Source organism: Myodes glareolus, chromosome 2 (genome assembly GCF_982192425.1).
Source record: "Myodes glareolus chromosome 2, mMyoGla1.1, whole genome shotgun sequence".
In the NCBI taxonomy this organism is placed as follows: Eukaryota; Metazoa; Chordata; class Mammalia; order Rodentia; family Cricetidae; genus Myodes; species Myodes glareolus.
Genome location: NC_142027.1, coordinates 72,163,715 through 72,176,054, shown reverse-complemented (window position 1 = coordinate 72,176,054; position 12,340 = coordinate 72,163,715).

Genomic DNA, 12,340 nt, shown 5'->3' with positions numbered 1-12,340 from the left:
CCTGATGGTTAAGTATGTGGAACATTTCTTTAACTGTTTCTCAGTTATTTGAGATTTTTCTGTTGAGAATTCTCTGTTTAGATCTCTACCACATATTTTAATTGGGCTATTTAGTTTGTTAATTTCTAGTTTCTTGAGTTTTTTTTAATGTATTTTGGATACTAGCTCTCTGTCGGATGTGGGGATTGGTGAAAATATTTTCCCATTCTGTAGACTACCTCCTTGTCCTATTGACAGTGTCCTGTGCCTTACAGGTGCCTTTTGGTTTCATAAGGCCCCGTTTATAGATAGTAGTTCTTAGTGCCTGTAGTAAGTACAACAATGTTCTTAGTATTCTCTTCAGGAAGTTGTCTCTTGTGCCAGTGAGTTCAGGCCTATTCCCCTCTATTAGTTTCAGTATATCTGGTTTTATATTGAGGTCTTTGATCCACTTGGATTTGAGTTTTGTCCAGAGTGATATATATGTATCAATTTGCATTCTTCTACATGCTGACATCCAGTTAGATTCAGTACCCTTTGTTGAAGACACTTTCATTTTTCCATTGTGTGATTTTGCCTTCTTTTAAAAAAGTCAGATGTCCAGAAGAGTGTGGATTTATGTCTGGGTCTTCAATTTGATTCCTTGATAAGCTTGTCTGTTTTTATCCTAATACCACATGCATGGGTTTTTATGACTTTTTTTCTGAAAGAGAAAGAAGATGCTTGCACACATGGCCCATGGAAGATGATTAGATAAGAAAGGGTGAGACTCTAGACCCAAGATGAGGAAGATGCTTGCCTAAAACTTTTGAAGAGACAGTGAGCATTGGTGTCCCCTGTTGGAAGTCAAGTGGTTGGAGCAGAGACTCTGTAATGATCTTCTTGTCCTCTTAATCATCCGGGGACCTGAAAATGAAGATTCGGGAGATCTGAGGCAAATGGACTGGAAACTTTGTTAAGGAACAGAACAGCTGAGGCTGAACTCGGTACTCTGTGGCCCTCACGGGGGTGCTGCAGCAGGGAACCACAGCTAGGAATGTATGGGTTCATCTAAAACACTGTGAAGTATTAGTGATGGGGTAGGGAAGGTTGTGTAGGGATGGTTGTGGGTTCCTGCATTTTATATTTATAGTGTACAGAAGCCTTAAAAATATATGGGTCAGTACGGTGCAAACATGCCATACATGGTGACACGGGCCCATGAAGTAGGTAAACTGAGAGTTTATTGCCAGTCTGGGCTGCATAGTGAGACCTTATATTAAAATACAATATGTAATCAATCAGTCAAGCAAGCAATGAGATAAAGTGTAAAACACAACAACACATAAGCCAAGGAGCACTCCTCCACACATCTCTTTCCTGCTCAGCTTGTTGATGCTTTTCCTTAGAAACATGTCTCTGCTAGCCCGTTCCTGACGTCTGCTGATTTTTAAGTATGTAATTAAATGGCCATGCAGAGGAAAAGTGCATATGACGTTCTGCCATTCCTAAGCCTTTTGGTTTGTGATCTGCTTGCTTTTAAACATCTTAAAATGGCCCTTTGCCACTATCTCCACATTGCAACTATCTGTAATAGGTACTGCACAACAAAAAACCTTAGATAAGGCCAGGACCCTGGTCAGTCGGAGCTAACAACTTTAGGACTGGGAGAAAAGGCATATTTACAGTTGCCACTATGGAAGGCTGTTTGTAATAAGTAGCTCCAGTGACAAAAGCATTTAAGGATTGAGACAGAAAGATGCATATCTTGTAGGTGCCAGCAAAGCTGGATTGATGGAAGATCTGACATCTTCATAGACGAAGCCATTCAGGTGGTATGATTTCTTTTCATTGCATCAAAGACTTTTAAATTATATTAGGGCCATGCAAATCTCTAACAGAGGCAAAATGTTTATTTCCATAGTGGTATTTGTTTATAAACCCTAAATGTATATGTCAATTATATTATTTATTGCATTATATTTATTAATATATTGCATTAGTTAATTAATATTCCTGACTTAATTTTTTGTCGCCTAATTATGTATCATGCATCATGTTGTAAAAATTTCCCAAGCCATTGATCTCAAATCCAAGTGGTTTTCTCTACCACTCCAAATACAGTTGTTGAAGTTTGAGGGGCCCCCCAATAAATGTCATACTGTTTGTTCATTTTGCTTCTGAACTGGAAGGAAAATGAAGCCCAGGAGTAAAACAGACCGGAGGCCAATACATTTCTTCGTTATCAATGCAGATGTCAGATGCATTATATTTCAGTGCAGCAGAGTTTCTATGCATGGGCTAGCAAACTTCCTTATACTGATTTCCAGATGCGGAATTCACTGTCCCCTCTCCATTGAAAGGACCTGCACACTTGAGAGCATCTACAGAGAAAGGAGAATGCAGTCTTCCTGCAGAAAGATTTTAAAATGGCAAAAGGGGGATGAAATACCAGCATGGCTCATGCTCATGTTTTAGTCCTGGATGGTCACGTGGCCTCTTCTACCTCATGAAGAATAAGGAAATAAGTTGAAAGTGAGGTTTTGTGAGAGCCAAAGTTCCTCCTTCCAGGAGATAGAGTCCCTCCCCTGTTCCCACAGCAGCAGCCCTAAGAAGCAAGCTGGAGCTAGGGAAGTAGGTACATTTTTTTTCCACATGAGAGAATCATCTGAAGACTGGATAAAAGCAACAAAAGCCCTCTCCCTAGGCTCCTACACTCGAACCACAGAAATGGGCCCCTTTGTTCTTTCCATTCCTCTTTGAAGCTCTGTCTCCATTTCCCTGTCTGTACATCTTGGCCTCAGGATTCCCTTTATCATTAAAATAATCATTTGATGAGAAGTGTCGGGTAGATACGACACCTTTCAGGAAGTGATCCTGACAGAAGTGAGTCTTTTAAATTCCGGGATTTTTAGATTTAAAAATTTTATATTATGCGTCTGGGTATTTTGTCTACATGCATGTTTGTAGGCATGGACATCCCATTTGTGCCTGGTACCTACAGAGGTCAGAAGCGGGCATCAGCTGGAGCTGCAGATAATTGCAAAGCACCATATTTGTGTCAGGAATTGAGCTGGATCCTTTGCAAGAGTAATGTGCTGTGGAGCAATCTCATGAACCCCAGAAATGAGTCATTCAAGTAGGTTATTTTTCTTAGGATCTATGACTAGTCTATCATTCAATCCTACATTAGTGTGTTTTCTATCTATCTATCTATCTATCTATCTATCTATCTATCTATCTATCTATCTATCTATCGTGTGTGTGTATGAGCGAGTGAGAGAGAGAGAGAGAGAAAGAGGCCGAGAGAGGGGGAGAGAGAGAGAGAGAGAGAGAGAGAGAGAGAGAGAGAGAGAGAGAGAGAAAGAAAGAGAAAGAGAGAGAAAGAGAAGAAACAGGCAGACAGTGAGTTCCTACTTACTCAAGAACTCTCTCTGGCTTGCCTCAAATTTCCTGAACCTATCCGTCTATTCTCCAACAAGAAGGGAGTGTCTGTCTGTCTGTCTGTCTATCTATCTATTCATTCTTTACAAAAAGAACAGTCTTATGTATCATAAACTTAAAATTATACTTCATACCTAGCTCCGTATTTGTAAAATGAAGCACAGCGTTCACAAATGCAGAAAAGCTTGTTGATATCCTAGAGGGAGGCAGCCCAGTTCATTCGGGAGCGGGTCCAGTTTCAACCAGACCTGCCATTCTGAGAATGGAGTTCAACCTCTTTGCTTCTAGTTTCTATCTTCTGTAAAATAAAATGGTTGTTGTTGATTATGTTTGAGGTCGATGGGTGGTAGTTACTGGTTTGAACATTCTTTGGAACACTAGGATTGAACATTGTACATTTTTTTGTTATAAAAATTCTAACATCAAAGTAAGCTAGTAGCCCATTTTAATACTATCTCTACTGCCCCATCTCAGATGTAACACTGCATTGTTACACTTTCATGGATTTGCCAGCATAACAGTATTCTTTCTAACCATTGGATTCTACTGATATACAGTTCTGAGATCTGACTTTTACAGGTAATACAATACATAGTGTGGAATCTCCTTTTATGTTATGAGATTCCTTCATCAGTGAACAGAGACTTGCTGTGAATGTAATGTAGTCTACAAAGTGCACTTTTTGTGAACACTTAGGCTGCTCTCAACATTTGCTGTCAGAAACAATGCTATGTTACAAATGTCAGCACATTCTAGCTTACATGTGCATGTCAGTATTCCTTAGAAGAGAGGACTCAGAGTAGGAATGGTGTTCCAAGGGCATACATATTTAAATGGTGATAGACTATTTAATGAGTAGGATTTCAGAAATGATGTTAAGAAATTCATTGGAACACAGTCCCTACTTAATGCTTCCTGGTCGCTGAAACCACTTCTTGGCATTTTCCTTGGATGTTCTATTGATTTTTCAAAGTAGCATCTAAAGCATAGCTCTCAGTTTCCATACGCCCCTTTCCCATTCTTCCTGATGTCATAAAATAATGGCACTAGCATCCCTGTTCTTAAGTCACCAAGGCACATGCCTCCTCTAACTCCACCTTCTTATCCTGCATTACCATCCTCCCTTAAAGGTTCGTTCTACCTTCAAAATATAACTAGAATCCATTCACTTTGAGTCCATAACACCATCTCACTGCTTTATCTCTTGCAATAATTTCCTAACAAATATCACAACTTCTATCCACTCCCCATTGCTAATTAAAACTTTTTCTTCTATTTTAACTAGAGCAGTATCTTTGAAATGGGACTTTGACTATGACTTTCTGTATGCCAATTCCTCAATGCTTCTCAGTTTCACTAAAAATAGAATATAAAATTCTTGTGGACTTGGAGGTCCTCAGCTTTCGAACCTCGCCACTTCCCATCTCCTGGCCGTTCTTGTCATTCCGTGGTCTGGACTTCAAGTTCCTTTCCTCTCTCAAAGCCTTTGTGCTTCTGCTTTGCCTGTCTGGGAATTTTTTTTTCCTGAGCATTGAGTGACAGGTCCCTTTTAATTCATTAGTTCATTCTTTATGTCTTCTCTTCAGAGATGCTTCTCTTTACTGTCCATCTCTAGTAAGTAACCCACTTCCCTGTGCCAGCTACTCTTGACCACATTGGTCTGCTGGCCAGAAGCCCAAAGCCTACGTAAGTGTTGTTTACTTGTTAATTACTATTCTCTCTTGTGGTTTAAATATCAAGTGTCCCGTGTAAGCACATGTGTTTAGACACCTGATCCCAGGCCGGTAGTGCAGTTTTGAGACATTGTGATGCCTTGTGATATCTGGTCGGAGAAAGATGGTTATTGGGGGTGGGTAGACTTTCTGAATTATAGCCTGGCCCTAGCTCTAGCCAGAGCTGCTCGGATGTGAGCAAGTAACCTTCTCTTCCTGCTGCAGAGCTGAGAGCTGCCCCTGACCTATCCACGATAGACTACACCTTCAGACTGAGTGAAAACAGCCTCTTCTCCATTAGATACATTTGTCAGATGTTCTGTCATGGCAACGTGGAAAGCAAGAATGCACTCTTGTGGAAGGGAAGCTCTGTCAAGATTGCCTGTCTTTCTTCCCATCCCTTAATTACAGTGAATGCTCAACTGTCACATGACAACTGGGAAAAGGAAGGCTTTCCTGTGGAGGCTGTACCTCATAGGGGAGAGGCTCAGTTACAGGAGGGCAGAGGGAAGAGCCAGGACCAGAGAGAGTGGGGGCCATGTCTAAGGACAGTGGCATGGCAGATAAACCAGACAAGGACAGGAAACCACATCTTGTCAGGTGGCGGACAGGCTACAAGGAATTTACCTTTTGGGTCCTCCTGTTGCTTCCTCTACCATGTCGATTCAAAAACTAACACATGGAAGTCTGCTTCAAACACCCAGGGTTTGACATTTTCTAGAGCTTCATTTGTTTGAAAGTGGCTCTTGGCATATTTGCTTTGTCTTACTTTTGTAAAACCTTACTAACTTTAAATTCACAATTTAATTTTCTTGATTTGACCTATTTGATCATTTAGAGTAGGAGGAACTTCAAAAGTAGTATATCCATAGTGACCTATTACCATTTTCTCTAAGTCAGCACAAGTACAGATTTCCCTAAACTTTTAAAAAAGTCACAATGCTTTTAGAGCTATTATAGTAAGTGATGATCTCATTAATTTTCATAGTACCCTGAGTTACTTATTTTTCCTTAAGGGAAGTGCATACTCTCTTCACTTTAAGGTATTTTTAGGTATTATGAAGCATGTAATTTCATATATATATATATATATATATATATATATATATATATATATATATGAGAGAGAGAGACTCCATTTGTCCACTTTCCAGTAATTTTAAGTACATGCTTTATACCTGGAAAAATAAATGACATTTAAAGATGAAGGATGATTTACTTGCAGCATTTCATCTCCCAGAGAGGAGACTAAGGAAGGCCTCTGAGTTCCAGCATCTATTTGTCGCCATGGCACCTGTCATTAATCAAGAAGAGGAAGGGCCTGCTTGTCCAGCTTGTAGGAGGCACAGCTCACAGAAAGCATTAGAAAATCAAGAATTGCTAAACACAAAGGCTTTTTGTCCCTTAAGGTAAGAAAATGACTCACACCTGTTCACCTATTCCAGAAGGTTGGAAATAGATGCTGTCTGAACAACCTGGTGATCTTTTGCTATTCTACGGAGCCACGATTCACCTGAAACCCCCCAAATCCTGAGCACTGCTTAGCCCCTAATCCTGAACTGTTTTTCCGCTGCATAGAACCATCCTTATGAAAGAGGTCCTATGTACTTTGCATCCTCAATCAATAGAATCCATCCTTGTGCTCCTTACAGATCCTCCCAGGCCCTTTTCCTGAACTCTGTTTATCAGTCAAAAGAACCCATTCTTACTGTGACGGTCACAGGTGCTTTGCTACTTTGCAAGGGAGTTTTGATGTAGCCATCTCTGAAACTCTGCTGTGATCATTGTCCCACCGAAACTTTCCCCCAAAGGTTTCCTGTGCTTAACTGTGTAAGAAAAATACACCGTGAGGTCAGACTCCGGCTGTTTCTGACCCTGCACCTGTTAGAGTGGTACTGACTGAGTATCTTGCCTTACCTTGCGTGGATGCTTTCCTGGATGGTTGTGCCATTTGCAGGGACCCTGACACCTGCCAAGTATCCAGTTTGCCGCTGTGCCTTGGAGTTTGTGGAGAAACGCTAGGGTGAAGTATTTTTTGCTATTCAAATTGAAACAGAGAGGAACATGTGTTTTTTTTTCAAGTCATTTTTCAAGAGTATTGATCTGCAACTGAGACACCTGTCTTTATGAGATTTGTTGCTGAGACTGATAAAGGGAGACTCTTCATGCAGGACAATTTTGTTATTGTTATATGAATTAGCAAGAATAAGACATTCTTTAAAATATCATCCTGTGATCAACTATATGAATATGTGAGCTTTCAAACTATTGAGCCCAAACTGCATTTTTTTTTATTCTTATGCCCACATTTTTTCCTTGTGGCTAATACATCACTTTTAGCAGAGGACTGTGATCTGTGAGTCTACCCCTAAGTAAATAACCCTCTATTATACTCAATTCTGACCTAGTGTAGGATTTCTTTTAAGCGTCCTTCTTCAAGGGTGTTTTCTAGGAACTCGCTGATCAGCAAAAGCAAAAACTACACTCCTAATTATATTGTGGTAGCCAACAATAATCATTAAATTATTCATACAGCAAAGCTATGTCATATTAGTGATTAATAGTTATGTATGATTTTGGTAGGTGAGACCAACACTAATTTTGAAGTAAGTACTTAATTGACATTAAAATACACCATGAACTCACCCAACAGAAACTTCCTATTTTCATAGTTCTAGGAGACAAGTTACAGGCTAAAATAAAGGGATCATTTGGCTGTATTTCCTCAAGGGGTTTTAGTTGAGAACCATTTCATATATTCCCAGGCTTCTAGAACTCTCTTTTTTCCTTAGCTCGCGATGGCTTTTCAGTAACAGCATCACTTCACCCTGATTCTGTCTTCACAGCTTCCCCTGAGCCCAACTCTCCAGGCTCCTTCTGGAAAAAGAACAAAAAAAAATTTTAAAACTTCTTATGAATACATTGTGCCCATAGGATAATACAGGATAATTCCCTATCTTAAGGTTCTTAATTTAACCATGTCTCAATGCCTTTTGCTAAATATGATAACATAGTCACAGGATTAGGGATTAGAATGTAGAACTCTTTAGTGGTGCAGCAGTTAGGAATATAGTAGGTTAGAGCAGACAGAATGCTACATTTTCTAATGCAAATATATTTTAGGATAGTAGACACAGCAAGGCCCAGGTGTTGAGATCAGTCATGGCTCTCTCCCCCCACATTATCTATCTACATGAGTGGAGGTAAGCAATTTCCAAGGTTAGTACCAGGATAAGGAATAGGTCCAAGGGCACTTCACCTATAGTGACACCCTGGCTCCGATGTCAGCATGTATTTGCACAAGCCTGTGAGTGAGTGTATCTCTAAATATCAAACTCTGGGTGCCCTGGAGGCCACATGTTAAGCCCCACCCCACTTCTTTATGCTATAAATTTCACATGGAAATCTATGCTCTTTTGCTAGGTGCTTTTTGTTAGCTTCATTTTGTGAGAAGCAAGCAAACTGGTGGGCACGGAGGCATTTCTGCAGAGCACAGTACCACACATGCATTGATGACAGTGGAGCTTTGGGAGGCATGAGAATGGTTTCTGCTTTTCACCCAGTCCATAGAACACTAGCTCATATAAATAAAATTATTAGTTGTGTGTTTGTAGAGATGTGCCCAGAGTGTATTGTTTAAGATGTGACTCAACCATGGCTGCGTGTTGAAATCATAATGGGGGTGGGGGTTACAAAGCCTCTCTTCCTGGACTCAGCCTTGGAGGGTCTGGATTAATCCATGTGGAGTACCGCCCCAACTCTGGAATTTTTAAAACTCCCCAGCTACATTTAATGTGTAGCAGAGGTTGAGAATCACTCATTAATGACACTTTAGAAGACTCAGAAATGTGTTTTGAATTGATTTGCATTTTATAGAGAGGAAAGAATTCTCTTTGCTGTTGGCAGAATGCATTTGTAGAACCAATGTGACAGGCAGAATTGAAAAAATCATATTCTGATTCTACATAAAAACGTTCCATTAGCAATCCGAGGCATCTAAGCATCAAAATGCAAGCAAATACTTACTTTTTTACAGCAAAAATAGTCCTATAGGTCATTAAAAATAAAAGTTGGTATCTCCTCCATTGATTAAATCGAGCTAACACAGACTTTTTGATGCTGGTCAAGGCAACTGTTCTATACCTTGACTGCATGTCAGAACCTCGAAGAGTTTTACAATTCCACAATTCTGACTGCCTCTCAGTGTACTTCAGTTGAAATCTCTGCTGGTTGGAAGCAAGCATCAGGATGCTTGCTACAATTCCCAAGGTGATATCTAAGCACCAATAAAGCCAGCATTGGAAGGCTATCACATTTCAACTAAAAAGCCACAGATTCAGTATTAATTGAGAAGAAGCATTTATTATCAGGAATTGTATGATATTTTACACCTCATAAGGCTTATTGTCTAATGAGGTAGAGAAAGATGGTGGCCTGCAGTTAGAAAAGGCAACAAGAACACAGATGCACTCAAGCATACAACTCATTTGACAAGAAATAGCAGAGGACTACACTGACTTCAAGGTTTGAAGAACAATTTTGTGAAGGGAAGATGCAAATGAAAGGGCACTGAGACAGGAGAATATACAGTCTATACAAAAAAAGCTAGAAAGCTAAATTTAAGAGATTGAATATGTCATGTAAGATACTAATTTTCTGAAAGTTAGAATTAACTAAACAGTGCCATACTCAAGAAAGAGCATGTTACATTTACTGATATTTTTAAACACAATCCTTACAATACTGCTCAGCAATTAAAAAGAATCAGCAATAATTATGCAGATTAAAAACACAGACTCTCCAGAAGATCATACTAAGTAGAAAAAATACACTCAAAGTATTGATCAATGTGATATTATATAACCACTGAAATCATAGACTTAGGGAGCTATAGATGGACGCTATAAAGTAGTCCCACACTAACTCAGAACTGAGTATAATAAAGGGTTCTTTATTTAGGGCTAGACTCACACATCACAGTCCTCTGCATGAGTGGGGAACAGGAACCAAATCCAACAACAGAGAGAGAGAGAGAGAGAGAGAGAGAGAGAGAGAGAGAGAGAGAGAGAGAGAGCGCGCTTTACAGATGCATTTATAGTATAAGAGACCACACCCAAGTGGGCTGGTATCTTAAAGGCTATTGACTGAAGGAGTTCCCACAGCACCTCCCCCTTTTATCTAAATAAGGGTTCTAAGCCTAACACAAAACTATATACAATAAGAGCAAACATCAAGTATAAAAATTATAATTGCAACCAACATAAACAATATCAAGCAAGAAACATATGCTAAATGTTTCAATAGTTAACCTATCCTAAGAACTCTAAGTCTTGTATTAGAAATAGCTAAGTCATGAGAGGAAAGTAATTATGACTATCTAGTCTTCAACCCCACTGAAGACCTGAGAAGGAAATAATATTACTTGATTAAACAAAAAGTGCAATCAAACAACTTCCAGAATGTGCAATAAATGGCAGAGACAACTGGCTACCTGGTCAATCACTCAATGTTTCATGTGCAATGTTGAAGCAAGAAACTTTGGCTAAGGCCTAGAGTAACTGACAGACCATTTTCAGAGGCAGAAAAAAATTTTCAGAATTATCTACCCTGTCTTTTTTTCTTTTGCAGTCTTTTTTCTTGTATCCTGCTTGTTCTGTCCAGACATCATGCATTTTATCAGTGGTTGATGCATGGACAGTTCCTTGCCCAAAGGCCAGTTTTGCCAAGAAAAAAAAAAACAAACTCCAAGTGGAGTTTCTTCGGTGCTCAACATTCTCTTGGGAATAGATCAGTGTTGCCAGGAGCAATCGTGTCTCACTTCAACAGAACCCTAAGTTATTTAAATACCATGTGCTATAGTTCTATGAGGTAGTTGAAGATTACCTCTCTATGCAGAATACAATCTCTATGTATCTAAAGAACATGATTAGTCTAACTATAAGTATGACAAACATGAATGACAAATGACCTATAATACTTAATACCTATATAACTTAAAGACTAAGACTACATAATAGAATCTTAGAAACAATATTAGGAACAATCTTTAAACAATTGTGCAGTAATTGAGGACAATGACCTCAAAATGTAAACAATGTACAACTATCTTTATCAGAGATAGAAATATATAATGCAATATGATAAATATATCCTAAAATTGTATCAACAAACAAAATGTCTTAAACAGAGATAGAAACTTGCATGCATACAATATGACAAAATAACTTTTCATAGATATACAAATATTGTAAACAGAAATAGGAGCATATTCAATATAATAAATATAATTTGAATTTGTATCAATATATAAGAATCTACTATACCAATATAAATTGTTTATAAATAATAGCGCACACATATTCACTCTATTACTCACTATTATTATTAGTGTGAATAAGCTCACACTAATCTAACTAATATCCCATTCAGTTTCCCTTTTACTTTCCCAAAGGAGATCCCAGAATCTGCATAATTTCCACCCCAAGCACCAACCCCTAATTGATGTCCCTTACTCTGAAGACAAACATTGTTGGGAGAAGGGACATCCATCTATCTTCTTTGGATACATTTGGACCTTTAGAACTTGGTGCCTTGTCAGAGTAGATTACAGGATAGGAAGCTAAAACCCTGGGTAAGTCATCTCTGACAGCTACTGGTGATGTTAAATCCTGTCCTTGTACCTTCTTTTCCTGCTCATCAGCTCCAATAATTTCCTCAATTGCTTCAAATATTTTTACTATTATCTTTTGTAAAGCCTGAATCTCCTGGCCTGTATATATTTCTAGTGATTTCATTGATGAACCTAGCCTCTGGTCCTCATTTTACACATGTGATCCCAAGGTCTGAAGTTTTTCCTTTAAAGATAACACCTCATCCTTGGACATTATTTGGATAGTGTGCAGATTGCCATCCTGGAGAGATACTCTATCTGCTAACCTATCATAATGTTTTTTTTTTTTATCAAATTTTGATTATCAAATTCAACAGTATGCTTTTTTTCAGGTAATTTCTCAGTATCCTTTTACATAGATTCAATTTTGTCTGTCAAATTAATGTTTTCAATAGTATTAATTTTTTCAGATAACTTTTGATTTTCGATGGTATTAATCCTGTCAGCTGTTCGTTATTAGTCTGTAAAGACTGTATCATTTCTAGAAGTGCCTCATTCTTGGCTCTGTTATCAAACCATTTTGAAGAAAATGAAGAAAAAAACTGAGTTCCAATAT